Source organism: Hemitrygon akajei, chromosome 20, assembly GCF_048418815.1.
Source record: "Hemitrygon akajei chromosome 20, sHemAka1.3, whole genome shotgun sequence".
Taxonomy (NCBI): Eukaryota; Metazoa; Chordata; class Chondrichthyes; order Myliobatiformes; family Dasyatidae; genus Hemitrygon; species Hemitrygon akajei.
The window spans coordinates 29,195,215-29,211,549 of NC_133143.1; positions in this window are offsets into that span (position 1 = coordinate 29,195,215).

Here is a 16,335-nt window from a genome sequence, read left to right on the forward strand (position 1 = left end):
GTAAAAATACGAAACGGTGGAGACCCTTGGAACTGAAGAAAGAGATATACCATTTGAATCAAAGACCCTAAATTAGATTTGATTGGGGTATTAATGCCCTAGTTTTGCAGTAACAATGCAATGCCTCCACATATTTGGAGTATGAATGCATTTGTTACTAACTTTCTGAATGTGGACAAGTTCTATATCAATTTTCCTTCTGGAAAAATGGAAGATCTGGCCTGTAAGGGGTTTGTACGTTCTCCCTGTGACCGGGTGAGTTTCCTCCGGGTGCCCTGGATTACCCTCACAGTCCAACGATGTACCAGTTGGTAGGTTAGTTGGTCATTGTATATTGTCCCACAATTAGTCCAGGGTTAAAATTGGTGGCAGGAAGGCTCAAAGGGTCAGAAGAGCCTATTTTGTGCTATATCTCAACCAATAAATCAATAAATAAGTAAATAAGATGTGGACTTCACACCATTAACACCAAATTGTGTTGTTCAATGTGATCTGTTTGGACTAGGCTGAGCATATCTGTGCAGGCCAACTTAAAGCAACATTCTGAATTTGCAGGTTTATACAGTAGATATCTGAATAAAATAATTGAGATAGAATAATCAGTTAATATAAAATGTTGATATTTCTGCAGATGTCTAGACATTCTCCAGATGCAGTTTCTATTCATAATTAACAGATGTGTTGAGTCCATCATCAAACAGTACAAGAAGTTTCACTTATGATACCAGTTTTGATCGTACATTAATTAATGCTTTGGGATTAAATGTCCTCAGTAGCATAAAGCACACTAAAGGAACTTTTGCATCTGCAATAGTGATTTTTTAAACTTATGAAAATATGCTCAATTGCTATATTAGACACCTGCTGCATGAATATATTTATGAAGCTTGGAAGTAGAGGACCCTTAGGATAAAACAATGCGGAGAAATCTTTCAGATCTCTTTCAGTTCAATCTGAATGTTAAACTAGGCATCATCTGGGATTACCCAAACAGTGGACAACATTGAAGTAAAGCATAATTGCTGTGAATTTAATAATAATCTCAAAACAAAACAAAAGCTTCAGTGGTAGTATGTGATGTGTGTGTGTGAGTGTGTCTTTAACACCTGGTGGAGTCATTGGGGTGCCGTCAGGTGCTTTTTGCATCCATCTTTTTGGTGATTGCTCATCATGGGGCATATCTTGGGCATCTGAAACCTGGCGGAGCCCATCCCTCTCCAGGTTTTTTTTTACGAGGTCGATTTGCTAGGACACTCAACCCAGGCATGGATGGAGAACATGCAAGGCAGCCGGCTGGATTCGAACTTAGGACCTCTCGCCCCCGAAGTCCAGCGCTGATGCCACTATGCCACCAGCCGGTTATAAATTTATATCTCCCCCGTCGGGGAATTGAACCCCGGTCTCCCGCATGAAAGGCCGGACGGATACTAACCACTATACTAAAGAGGACTTGTTGGGAAATAATTTCCCATGAAATTGTCATTAGAGGTCCTGACATTTCCCTAATGACAAGAGATGGTTACCAGGATCAGTTTTGTCGTTCCAGCAGATCTTAAGGGCAAATGAGTAGGATGTGGTAGACTCTAGGTTGCCAGTAGGTGGCGCAAGTACATGTCCATCTTCATGTGCTGTTAATCAATCTGCTGTGCACTTTCTTCTGGTCTGAGTCAAACCCTCTGACCATCTCCTGTTCTTCAATTATTTACCAAACATGCCAGGCCACCTCACACATTCAAAGCTACAGTTTTTGATGTATTCACATTTTAACATGAATCTATGTAGCAATTTATTCCAAGGACTTTAGGTTCAAAGGTCAAAGTTCAAAGTCCATTTATTATCTAAGTATATATACTGTACACAACATTGTGTTTCATCCCCTTACAGGCAGCCAGAAAGCAAAGAGATCCAATAGAACCCATTTTTAAAGAAGACCACCAAACATTCAATGTGCAGAAAGAAAAGCAGGTCATGCAAATAACAAAAGCAAAGAACTAAAGTTCAGGACAGTGAGTCCACAGCCACAAAGCCAGTAATCACTGCAGCCGATCCAGCAGCCTTTCAGTTGCAGACCACAGCCTCAGTTCAGTGCAGAGATGAGTAAACACTGTGCAGCAGAGAGCTAAACCAGCCTGTCTCTCGCCTCCGGTCTCGACACGCTGACTTCTTCAACCTGGCCCAGCGTTTAAATCGTCCAAACCTTGGGTTGCTCTTTATCTCAGACCCGGGCCCTGCTCTCAGGTCTGGGTCCTACCGCCTCAATTCGACCCGTACCCAACTTTCCCAATTCAGCTCAGCACTTAAATTGATCAAACCTTGAGTCTTTCCTTACTTTTTGGCCCGGGCTCGGGCCCCACCACCTCGACTCTGCCTCGCTTCGGTTCTGCTGCATCGAATTACCTCTAAGTCTGCTCCAAGCAAAGGCCAAACATCCACCAATCTCAGTCCTGGGACTCTGCCACCTCGGTGTGGCCCATACACTCCACTCTGCAACCACCCTGTGCCTTCAAGAACTCAGTTCACATGCAAAAATGCCAGGTCAGACAGGCAGTTCAAAAAATCAACTCCAAAATGGAAATTACAGACTATTGATTGCAATGATCATTTACCAGAAAAGGTGGGATTAATAAAGTGGTTAGTAGTTTTGTTTGCTACTGGAAAATAGTTGCTATGCTTCACCAGTGCCATCTTAAACTGTAAGCATTTGGGGAAGAGAGAGGTGGTAGGCTTGTAGGAAAGGATGAAAAAATCCATTTTCAGTAATTTTAATTTTATTCAGAAAGAAGACACATTCGGGCAGAGGCCTATTTAAAAAAGAAGTTTCATAGTTTAATCTATTGCAGGGGTGTCAAACTCATTTTAGGTCACGGGCCGGATTGAGCAAAATGCAGCTTTATGCGGGCTGGATCAGTCGGACGCGTGCGAATGCAGCTTTCGCTGCCTCCGTTTTTTCAGCCTGCTCTCATGTGTCTCAGTCTCTGCTATAACTACAAAGTGTTTCACTTTACAAATTCCGTTTCTTATGAAGAAGACTGCCGAGCAAGACTGCTGAATAAACACTAAAAACCCTGAAAACCTGGTACCTGAATAAACTCAGCATTAGCCATATCATACGCCATAGGCGCTTCGATTACTGGGGCCAGCTTTAATAGCAATTAGATATTATCTCGCGGGCCAAAGATAATTCCACTGCGGGCCGGATTTGGCCCGCGGGCCTTGAGTTTGACATATATGATCTATTGCAAAAATGTTTCTAGTTTTCACCTTTCGCTCCCCTTATATATATATTTTGATGTGGCTACCTGCTATGACTGCAGGTATATTCGTGTTTGCTCAAAGTAACGTCAAACAAATTGAGCCAACAAACACTCAGATATCACTAAACTAGTTAAAAAACACGCTTTCCTGAACAACAATTGACATCATTAAAACAAACTAGCTGGCCATTTCATAGTGCTGTCTGAGGCAACTTGCCTTCCCAAAATGATCTGGCTGGGTGGTAAGAATGACTGCAGTTTAAAAGTGCTTAATTGGCTATAAAACTCACTGGGATGTTCTGACGTTGTGAAAGCTAGTATGTAAATGCAAGATTTTATTTCTTCCCCTGGTACTTGAAGTGTTCCATTAATGCAACAGCACGGCAAGACTTGCAGATGCGCTTCCTCGTATTTTGTGAACCGGGAGTGAGGAGTTGCTGCTGTGAAAATCAGCTGCTGTGCTGCGCGTTGGACACTTGCCAATTCCCCTAGCTGCACGATAAGGAGCACCATGAAAACAATACCATCTGAAAGGGAGGCATGAGCAGGCTTACATGTTGCCCCCTAATTGATGCTTAATGAGCCCAAGAAAGACACAACAGCTGGGCTTGTTGTTTCAAGGGCACAATACCAAATCACTCTACAGCAGAATTTAGAAGTCAGGGAGAAATAGCTCATTAATGCTTGCAAACCAGTTATCACGATGTAACACACACAGTGCAATTGGGAAATGTTACCCTATGTTGGTTCTATGTAAATATGGTATATATACATGCTTGCTTACAAAACACTCCTAGAAAGTGGCAATCTAGTTTCCTGTTTTAATATAGTACCAATATGCACTACTCTGTCTTGAATAGAGGAATAGAAAGGTTCAACAGACTAATTCCTGGAAGCCCAGATGAGCAGAGTGAAGGATTTCCCCTAAAGGACATATTAAATGGAATAGATTATATTCTCCTGATTTTAGAAGAATAAGAAATGAAAAATTGAAATATACAAAATTCTAATTGGGCTTGCCAAAGCAGATGCAATAAAGCAGATCGGTGGTTGGGGCACGTAGAACCGGAGTTCACATCTGAGAATAGAAGGTCAGCCATTCAGGACGGAGATGAAAAGAAATTCTTCAACCAGAGGGAGGTGAATTTTGGATTTCTCTATTAAAGAGGGTAGTGGAGACTTAGTCATTGAATGCATTCAAGACTCGAGTTTGTAAATTTTATAGGAATCAGTCTTTATGGTGTTAGTACAGACATCATGGGCACACAGGAGCACTGCAGTTAATGCTGTTGTGTCATGGCTCACGTCACCCAAGTTCAGTCCTACCCTACAGTGGTGTTTGTATGAAGCTCGCACAATCTCCTTGTAAGTGCACAGGCTTCCCCAGGTGTTCAGCTTTCCTCCCATATCCTGTATGAGCTGGTAAGTTAATTATCTATGGGAAATATCCACGAGCGTAGGTGAGTGGTAGGAAAATCATCAAGGTGTCGACAGGCATGTGAGACAGAATAAGGTTACTGGGAAAAAGTGGGGAAATGGGATTGAGAGCCAGCAAGGATGGAGCTTTGTTTAATGCCATATGACTATGAAGATTCTACTGGGGTAAAGAACAGGTGCAGAAGGCAAACAGGTACAGGAGGCTGAACAGCCTACTCCTGTTTCCATTCATGTTCCTATGATGACTGTGCAGGTGCTTTTTTGGATCTAAAATGCTTTGGGAGAGCTTGAGGTACTGAAAAGTGCCATACAAATGCAAATAATGTGTTCTTCAATGGCTGCTTCTCGAAGAAACCACAAAGAAACAACACCGGTTCTGGATCACCGGTCTTGAATTCCACAGATCTAGCCCTCAGCAGACTGTGAATGCCCTGGTTCATCCACAGCTTCTGGTCTGGATATGTCCAGTATGCTCTTGGAGGCACACCCTCATCCACGCGAGTCTGGGTGAAGTCGGTGACAACTGTGGCATGTTCATTCAGATCTGAGGAAGAATCCCTGAATACTGTCCAGTCCACCCACTCAAAGCAGTCCACCGATTCAAATCTACCAGAACATCTTCAAAAGGTGATACCTCAAGAAGAAGAGATCCATCATTAAGGACACTCACCCTGCAGAACATGCTCTCTTCTCATTGCCACCATCAGGGAGGAGGTTCAGGAACCTGAAGACACACACTCAACATTATAGGAATAACTTTTTCCCCTCCAGTATTAGATTTATGAATGATCTATTGGGCATTATCTCATAATTTTGCTCCCTTTTTGTAGTACTTGATTATAATTTTATATTTCTTATTATAACACAGTAATTTTTATACATTGCACTGTACAGCTGTTGCAAAACCACACAGCTCATGACATATGTCTGTGATAGTAAACCTGAATCTGATTTTAATTCCAATGATTCAAACAGACAACCCAACCAAACAGGGTAATTTTAGCATTTATTTAATGAATTTGTGCATCATTTTGCATTGCAAGTATAATGGTGCAGCAGTGATAATTATTGCACATTTCAGTGTTTGTTGAATAAAGTGAATTCATATAACATTTAAAATTCTCTTTGCAGAGTCTTGGAGAGATACAACAAGGAAAAGGGCCGTTTTTTCATTTTTGCGCTGGGTCTACACTAACCTATTTTTATTCTGCAGGTTCTTATCAGTTATTCCACTCAAAACACCTTGGGGTGATTTACAGTGGTCAGTTAACCTACCAAACCACATATTTTTGAGATGTGGGAGCAAACCAGAGCAAAGGAAGGGAATTCATGCAGTCATAGGGAGAAACTCTAGGGTTTTCTCCTGGTATTTTCTTGTGGTGCAAACTCTGCACAAGAAGATACCAGGGGTCAAGACTGAACCCAGATCAATCTGCAAGGAGGCGAATCTCAAAGTTGTTTAATTAATACATACTGTTATGACCCCAGCCCCCTCCTTTGTGAGAATCGCAAGAGTCCTAGTCAAAGGGGGGGGGGGTCAAATGACCCAAGAGGGGGAGAGATGTGCTGAACAGACACAGGAAAATGGGAGAGAGAGGGAGACGTACTGAAGACCACGTTCCCCCGGGAAGCAGAATAAAGTGACTCTGACTATTGTCTCATGAAGACCACGTGTAAAGCCCTCGGGCAACGTGGGCTGGTTGAGAGAGAGATTGACACCGGCGATCCCGTGAGGAAGTATAAAGGAGGGTCTGGGGGGGGACGACCCCTTCAGAAGCACCAGAAGACACGCTAGAAATCCTGCAACAGCGTTTTGATAGCGACAGGCGGTGGTGGGGTTCGTGTGCGTCTTTTCCTTGCCTGGGATTGGCGCCCTCACCACGGAAGAACGGCTTAGCTACAGGAGAGGTCACAGATGAGCGTCCATTCCCCAACGAGACTTCGATAAACCGAACTCCTACAGGTTGGAAAACCTGTCGGGTAACTGTTTCATTAAATCTCTACCTCTCTCTCTCTTTCTAACAAAAGTGCACCAACACGACATCACAACAGACGGCAGCTGGTGGAACTGCAGTGACCGCAAGAGACTTTCAGATATACAGCGAACAATATATACATTACCCCTAGACAACGATAGAGCTTATTTCTGATTGATTATTACCATACCTGTGCTTTAGATTGAGTTGTGACGACATATATGATCTGAATGTTTTGTATTAACCATACGTTTGTGCCCCTTTATAAATAAAAATGTTTGAAAATAGTAGCACCAGGCTTCAGCTGACCTATCTATCTTTTCTGGTAAGTCACCCGGTTACTGGGGAACGTAACAAGTGGGGTACTCGTCCCGGATTTGAAACCAAAGGGGAGGGTCAGTGAATTGGGCTGTAAGTCCAAACTTAAATCTGGTTACGCAGGTAGCCAGACAGGAAACCAGCAAAGATGGATGTGGGTGAATTTATGAGAAACCCGACTGTAGAGGCGCTAGGGACGGCTACTAAATCAGACTTGGTAAATCTGGCAAAGGGGTTAGGCCTCGCAGAGGTGAGGTCATCAATGCAAAAGCAGGAAGTGCGAAGGATCATAAATCAGTATTACATTGGGAAGGAGGTGTTTGCAGCTGAGGATTTGGAAAATATCCCCGAAAAGAGATTAGCGAGTGGGACAGATCAGGTAGAGTTGGAGAAAGTAAGGTTGGACCATGATCTTAAAGTAAAGCAGCTAGAAGCAGCTGAAAAGGCTGAGGAACGGGCTGCAAAGGAAAAGGCTGAGGAACGAGCTGCAAAGGAAAAGGAAAGGGAGCAGGTGTTCAAACTAAAGGAATTAGAGATGAAACGGGGTCATGAGCTCCAGCTAAAGCAGCTAGAAGCAGAAGAGAAAGAGAAACAAAGGAGCCATGAATTGGAGCTGGACAGGCGAAAGCAAGAGCGAAGAGCTCAAGGGCAAGAGAGAGCGGAGGGGTTTGATGTTAGTCGGGCATTGAGGTTGGTCCCCCCGTTTGAGGAGACGGATGTTGATAGTTATTTCTTGCTTTTTGAAAAGGTGGCAGTGAATCAGAAGTGGCCCAGAGAGCAGTGGGTGGCGTTGTTACAAAGTGTGTTACGAGGGAAAGCACAGCGGGCATATGCCGCGTTGCCCCCAGAAGGGGAAGAGAATTATGACCAAGTAAAGGAGGCCATTCTCCGAGGTTACGAGATAGTACCTGAAGCGTATAGACAAAGGTTCCGAAATTTAAGGAAAAGGTGTAATCAAACGTATACCGAGCTAGCCCATGAGAAGGGTGTGCTCTTGGACCGTTGGTGCACCGCAGAAAAGGTGGCCGAGAATTATGGGCGTTTCAGGGAGTTATTTTTGATTGAGGAATTTAAAGGTTGTGTTCTGGAAGAGATCCGGATGTATTTGAATGAGAGGACGAATCAGTCCATCTCAGAAATTGCTAGGTTCGCAGATGAATATGCCCTAACCCACAAGACAAAGTTTTCCTCGCCAAAAAGTTACCAGAGAGACCGTGGGAACGGTAGAGAAAGCCCGCCGGCTGAGGCGGAGATCCCGCTGGGAGCTAGTGGTAAAATTGAGGAGAGGCAAGATGGCAGGAGAGGTCCTGGCTTGACCTGTTTTAATTGTGGAAAGGTGGGTCATATTGCATCTAAATGCTTTGCTCCAAGAAAGGAGCCAGAGAGAGGGAAAGCAGCGATCCCTATCAGGTTTGCAGTGGTAATCAGAAAATCGGCAAGAGGGTCCCAGGGGAGCAGAGAGCGCGAGGGGTCGGAGATTTATCTGTCACACGGAACCGTGTCTGTGAGGAAGGGGGACCCGCCAATTCCCGTACGGATTTGGAGAGACACGGGGGCGGAGCTATCATTAATTAGCCGTAACGTATTACAATTCGGACCTCCGACGGGCGAGGTAGCCCTGAGAGGAATAGGAAAAGGGACAGAAAGGGTGTCTTTGCGTAGGGTCATTTTGGATTGTGAGCTGGTGTGTGGATCAGTTGAAATGGGGGTCCCATCAGAATTCCCGAGAACTGACGTGGATGTCCTCCTTGGGAACGATTTAGCAGGAGGAAAAGTTTGGTCGGCCATGACTATGACCCGCCGACCGGTGCGTGTTGAGGCCCCGCCCATAGAGTCCCCGAGCTATCCCGCATGCGCGGACACTCACAGCCTGTCGAGGGCGGCAGCTGAGAACGGGAGCAGTTTAAAATTGGCCAGTTTTGATTTGGCCCAGACGTCTTTACTGACCCTGTGCCACGAGGGTTTCGAGGGTGGTAAAACGAGGAATAGTAATGTAAAAGGGGAGAAAGGAGAGAGGGTAGATCCCCCCTTAGCGAAGAAAAAGGTCCTAGAGGTAGGAAATAAAGATGAGAAACAGATAAAGCTGTTAAAAGGTACAGGGTTGGACATGGATGATCTGTCTGGTTTGGCAGGACTGTTTGAAGAAGTTGAAAATTCTAAAGGTGTTCCCAATAATGAAATGAGGGCAGTCCTAGATGAAAAGGATGCCATTACCTTGAAGAAGTCTGCTGGGTTGGCAGATGGGGTTGTTTCAGCCCGCGGGGTTGAGTTTACTCCGGAAGTGAGTTGCCCAGAGAGTAACTGGGAGGATCAGGGGAATTTAGAATTTGAAACGGGTACGGGTATTGAAAGCCAGGAAGAGGCCAATGCCCCGTTTGAGTGTGTCCAAGATGGGGATGCACGTGGTCCTGAACCTAGTCACGGAGCTCAGAAAAAGTCTGAGGTATTTGACTCAGCTGGACGAGTCGGCCGTCCTTTTGGAGCAGATAGACTTGGTTCGGAAAAAAAGGGGTTAACCTTGGGAAGTGTGAGTTCTCAGATGGTTGTGCTGAAGGGGGTGTTCAGAGTTAATGTGGAGTTTACAAATGGGGAGATAACTGTTGTTGTGGAGGAGAACGGTAAATCTGTAGTTCCCAAATCGAATGAAAAAAAGTTAAAGTCTAGATTGATGCCTGCGCATCGATTACAGGTTGATTTGGAATGTAAGGGTGCCTCACACGCTATTGTTATTCAAGAAAGCGCTGTGAGGAAGCCGAAATTTAAATGTGGCCGGAGAAAAAGGTTCGAACTGAAACACATCAGCCTGCATGGTCTTGACAAAAGGGTTAACTACCTGTGTAGCATTAAAGAATTGGGTGGAAATTCCCATGATGGACTAGGTTGGGGACACGGAGTTAAGAGAATAACCCTCGTGGAAAGGAAAGGCGGGAGAGTACCTCGCCAAATTACTCAAGTTCCCCACGGGGGGACTCTCCGGAAAAGAGGCGATGGTTAATAGAAAATGCCATTTTTAAACAGCAACGCTGGTTGTACGGGTTTGCGCCAAAGCCTGTGAAATATAAAGACAACCCCTTTGGAGACCTGCCGGTGAAATAACACGACCGAAATGATTAGTATTTGTATAAACTTCTGTAGATGCACCTAAGCTAAGATCACACCTCCTTAGTTTTGTTGCTGAAGAAAATAAATAAATAGGTGGTTATTGAGCTGAAGTTTGATGCTACCAGACTTTAGTACGGTACGCGATGTTAAGTTATTAAAGAACGGGACACTGTAATTGTTACCTGTTTAGATACTGACTTGAATGTATAACGGTAGTACTCTGTGAAGAGAGGAGCTTGTGTATTGCGTTAGAAAAAAAATCCTATAAGACTCTGTACCAACTTGTTTTTAACCGCTGGTAAAAAACTTTTAAGAGGGGAGGTGTTATGAGCCCAGCCCCCTCCTTTGTGAGAATCGCAAGAGCCCTAGTCAAGGTGGGGTCAAATGACCCAAGAGGGGAAAGAGACGTGCTGAACAGACACAGGAAAATGGGAGAGAGAGGGAGACGTGCTGAAGACCACGTTCCCCCGGGAAGCAGAATAAAGTGACTCTGACTATTGTCTCATGAAGACCACGTGTAAAGCCCTCGGGCAACGTGGGCTGGTTGAGAGAGAGATTGACACCGGCGATCCCGTGAGGAAGTATAAAGGAGGGTCTGGGGGGGATGACCCCTTCAGACGCACCAGAAGACACGCTAGAAATCCTGTGACAGCGCTTTGATAGCGACAGCCGGTGGTGGGGTTCGTGTGCGTCTTTTCCTTGCCTGGGATTGGTGCCCTCACCATGGAAGAACGGCTTAGCTACAGGAGAGGTCACAGATGAGCGTCCATTCCCCAACGAGACTTCGATAAACCGAACTCCTACAGGTTGGAAAACCTGTCGGGTAACTGTTTCATTAAATCTCTATCTCTCTCTCTCTTTCTAACAAAAGTGCACCAACGTGACACCACAACAGACGGCAGCTGGTGGAACTGCAGTGACCGCAAGAGACTTTCAGATATACAGCGAACAATATATACATTACCCCTAGACAACGATAGAGCTTATTTCTGATTGATTATTACTATACCTGTGCTTTAGATTGAGTTTTGACGATGTATATGATCTGAATGTTTTGTATTAACCATACGTTTGTGCCCCTTTATAAATAAAAATGTTTGAAAATAGTAGCACCAGGTTTCAGCGGACCTATCTATCTTTGCTGATAAGTCACCCGGTTACTGGGGAACGTAACAATACTTTGCTAATAAGCTGGTAAGGAAGGCGGGCTCTGTCGTGGGCAAAGTACTGGAGAGTTTAACATCGGTAGCTGAGCGAAGGGCGCTGAGTAGGCTACGGTCAATTATGGAAAACTCTGAACATCCTCTACATAGCACCATCCAGAGACAGAGAAGCAGTTTCAGCGACAGGTTACTATCGATGCAATGCTCCTCAGACAGGATGAAGAGGTCAATACTCCCCAATGCCATTAGGCTTTACAATTCTACCGCCAGGACTTAAGAACTTTTTAAAAGCTATTATTAATGCTTTTTGAGATAGTGATTTAGATGCATATCATATTTTTTACTGAGTTAAGTATTGTATGTAATTAGTTTTGCTACAACAAGTGTATGGGACATTGGAAAAAAAGTTGAATTTCCCCATGGGGATGAATAAAGTATCTATCTATCTATCTATCTATCTATCTATTAATAAACGTTGCTTTGAACTTCCAACTGTGGAGCTGTGGAGCAGCAGCTCTGTTAGCTGTGCCACTGTGCACTGGAGTCACATATTGCAGCAGTTAATACAAGAAAAAAAGGATTGATTGACTTTATCATGATCCTTCTCATTTCCCACAATATCTGGGAGAAGTAATTAAATCCAGGATTAGCAGCAGACTCTTCAACTGAGAATGCATTTCTAGATACCAAACTACGAGCTAACAATTCAGAACATGCTCTTGGAAAGAAGGTAAGTGCACGTGTCCTAATGGGAAGTGTTCCATCTTGGGCACCAACCTGCAAAGTACCCAGGACATCTTTAGGCAGTGGTGTCTCAGAAAGGCAGCATCCATTATTAAGGACCACCAGCACCCAGGTCATGCCCTTTCCTCACTGTTACCATCAGGAAGGAGATACAGAAGCCTGAAGGCACATACTCAGCAATTCAGGAACACCTTCTTCCCCTCTGCCATCTGATTTATAAATGGTCATTGAAACTTTAGACACTACCTCACTTTTTTATATATACAGTACATCTGTTTTTGCATATTTTTAAAATTCAATATATGTAATTGATTTACTTGTTTATTTATTATGTTTTGTTTTATTTATTATTTTTTTCCTGTCTGCTAGATTATGTATTGCATTGAACTGCTGTTGCTAAGTTAACAGATTCCACGTCACATGCCAGTGATAATAAACCTGATTCTGACTCTGCTACTCTTCCAACTCAGCCAAAGCAAATGCTGTTTGCATGCTAGAACAGTGAAATAAAACAAAAGGTGACATAACAAATTGCAGATGCTGGAATCTGGAGCAAAGAACACTTTACTGGAGGAGCTCAGCGGGTTGGAAACATCTATGGGGAAAAGGAATTGTCTAAGTTTTGGTTGAAACCCCCACAGATGCAGAGTTTTGCCCCAAAACGTTGACACTTTTATCCCCTTCCCCCCCCCGCCCCCCCCCCCCCAAACAGATGCTGCTTGACCTACAAAGTTCTTTTGGCTGACTATTTGCTTTGTATAAAGATCAAATGGTTTTGCAATTTATTGCTTTAATTATTCCTAAGGTAAAGAACTTAATGTTAAGCAAATAAATTTTTATTAGCTTGTTCTGCTACTCTCTTTAGTTGCCTGTAAACTGAAACAAAGGACAACAGGAACAGGAATGTGCAATATATCCCATTGAGCCTGCTCTGGCATTCTATACATCCATGGCTGCTTCATTACATAATTCCATGAGGCAAATTTCACTGACAACAGGCCCTTCAGCCCTTTGAGTTTGGCCTGGTATTCCTTACATGGTTAACTTTGCCAGCTGACATGCAGAAGAATCACATGAAAGCCCATGAGTGGAAGATAGCATTTATCCTGGGTCTTTGCTGTGCCCATGGGCAACACTATCATAGTAAATATTGGATAGAGTGTGGTAATACAAAGTGAAAGTCTTTTACTGGAAAGCAGGAAGATAAAACACATCTACACGTTTTACAGTTTAAGGAACCTGAGAAAAACATCACTCCACACGAACAAAAATTTCAGACTCCCTTTACAGTAACTTTAGCCATCAAATGACACACCAACATAAAATGTCAAATCGCTGGTATGTTCACTTCTTTAATTTGTACAGGTATATAAGAACAACATGTCAATGTTGGTAAATGTTCTTAGTTTAAACCTCCACAGACAACATGATGAAAGCAAAAGGAGCAACTGAAGCTCTGAAGCTCTGTGTTCCTCTGTTCTCCAAGACCAATACACCCACGATAATAAATTAAACATTTACCACAAAGTGATTTAAAAGAAATTGCTGTTTTTTACAAAGCAAGGAAAAAGTTGGCAAGAAACTAAGAACTGAAAAAAATTGAGCCACCTAGCCATTATCATATTAGACAGCACTGCCATAGGTTAATATATTTATCAATATCTGTGTCAAACATCATTACTTATATTAATCTGATCTTTTATGGAATTTGAATAGAAAACCGAATGTTCACACTGTGCAGATGGCAATATAATTCAATTTGCTTTGAAGTAGTGGTTCAGTTAGTTAATAAAAAACAAAAAATTCCAGAAATATTCAGCAGGTTGGATAACATCTGTGCAGAGAGTTACAGTATTAATATCTCAGGCCAATAGTCTTATAACCATTAGGGAGTAGAGCAGGTTATTCATACTGGAAGGCACCTCCCTTTAATTCTCAATTAAGACTGAGTTAACTAGTTCCAGCTTCACAAGTTTTCCTCAGCTGATCATATTGGAATGATTAAGGAGGCAAGATCTGCAGAAGGATCCTACTTGGCAAATGCTGATTCCCAGCACCTGTTGTGAGCATTAATATTCCCAGAACTAAAGAGTTTGTTGAAGTCTCCTTCCTCAGTATGAACCATCAATGGAATGGCACAAGAGAGTAAAAATCATTTTCAAGAATCAAATGAGGTACTTGAGGAGTATAGGAAATGAGGAAGGAAATCAGGAGAGCAAAAACAAGGCTCTAGCAGACAGGGTGAAGGAGAATCCCAAGAGCTTCGACTGATACTTTAAAAACAAAAGGCTGGCAAGGGACGAATTTGGCCCTCTTGAACAGGAAGAGTTGGGAGAGATCTCAAAAAGCAATTTTTGCATCTGTATCGACTCAGGAGAAAGTCACAAAGTCTACAAGAAGTGAGGCAAGCAGCAGTGAAGATGGACCATGTACAGATTACAGAGGAGGAAGTGCTTGCCTCACTTCTTATAAACACAAGTGTGTGACATGATATTCTCTCGGACCTTGGGGGAGGCTAATGCAGAAATTGTATCCTTGGCCATGGGTGAGGTGCCGGAGGGTTAGAGGATAGCTAATGTTGTCCCTTTGTTTAAGAAAGGCTCTAAGAATAAGCCAGGGACGTATAGACTGGTGAGCCTGTCGTCTGTACTGGGTAAATTATTGGATAGTGTACTATGGGACTGGTATATAAGTATTTGGATAGCCAGGGAATGATTATGGATAGTCAACATGGCTTTCTGAATGGTAGGTAGTGTCTAACCAATCTTATGCAGTTTTTCCAAGGAAGTCACTAGGACAGTTGATGAAGAAAAGGCAGTGGATAGTGTTTACTTAGACATTAAAGCCTTTGACAAGATCCTGTATGGGGGGGGGGGGGCGGTGTGATTGGTCAAAAAGGTTCAGAGGTTTGCAGCAAGTGTTGTGCCACAGGGATCAGTGTTGAGTCTGTTGTTTATCATCTATATCAACAGTCTGGATGATCATACGGTAAACTGGATCAGCAGATTTGCAGATGATCAGAGGGTGTAGTGGATGGCGAGGAAGCGTATCAAAACTTGCAGCAGGATCTGGATCAGCTGGAAAAATGGCCCAGAAGTTTAATGTAGACAAGTGTGAGGTGTTGCCCTTTGGGAGAACAAACTGTAGAGCATATATGTCAAACTCAAGGTCCGCGGGCCAAATCCGGCCCGCGGTGGAATTATCTTTGGCCCGCGAGATAATATCTAATTACTATTAAAGCTGGCCCCAGTAATCGAAGCGCCTATGGCGTATGATATGGCTAATGCTGAGTTTATTCAGGTACCAGGTTTTCAGGGTTTTTAGTGTTTATTCGGCAGTCTTGCTCGGCAGTCTTCTTCATAAGAAACGGAATTTGTAAAGTGAAACACTTTGTAGTTATAGCAGAGACTGAGACACATGAGAGCAGGCTGAAAAAACGGAGGCAACGAAAGCTGCGTTCGCACGCGTCCGACTGATCCGGCCCGCATGAAGCTGCATTTTGCTCAATCCGGCCCGTGACCTAAAATGAGTTTGACACCCCTGCGTAGAGTAATGTAGTTGGTGGAAATGTACATAATTCACAACCACTAACATTGAGTTGGGGTTTTACTTTAAGAGGCTGGTCTGACGTGATGACATGATCATCTAATGGGCATTTACTGTGCTTTGTGTTCGGTTTTTTGGAGTTCAATAAATGAGATGATCATTTTTTTCCTTAAATATAAAATGTCTCATGTCGTTTTATTTGTGAAAACCTACATTGGTGACCCCAATGCTCTAGGATGATTCCAGAGTTATTGGACATGTTGGCCAACGCAGTCACTTTGAAACTGCCAGAGTTTTGGGAGCAAAATGCTGTTGCTTGATTTGTACAAACCGAGACCCAATTCATGCTGCAAAAAATCTCTACAGCAACGCCAAATTCTACCATGTGGTAACATCGCTCAGAAATTCCACGACATCGAGAGAGGTGAGTCTGCCTGAACATGATAAATACTATTCCCTGGAAACTCACCTCTAGGATACTTTTGGACTATCAGAGTCTGAGCCCGCTAAACAGTTGCTCTCCTTACCCAGCCTCGGCGATGCTAGGCCATTGGAGCTAAGGGACCACGTGCTGTCTCTCCTGGGAAATCACCGTCCTTGTGTTATTTTTAAAGAACTCTTCATGCAGCAAATGCCTGATCAAGTTTGCATAGTCCTCAGTAATGCACCTGTGAATGACTGTAGAGAGCTTGCCAAAATGGCTGATAGTCTACACTCAGCCAGGCAGCGATGCATCATTCCTCCTCCTTGCTCTACCTCAAAAACCTCAGTCAGCAAGGTCCCCGATATAGAAGT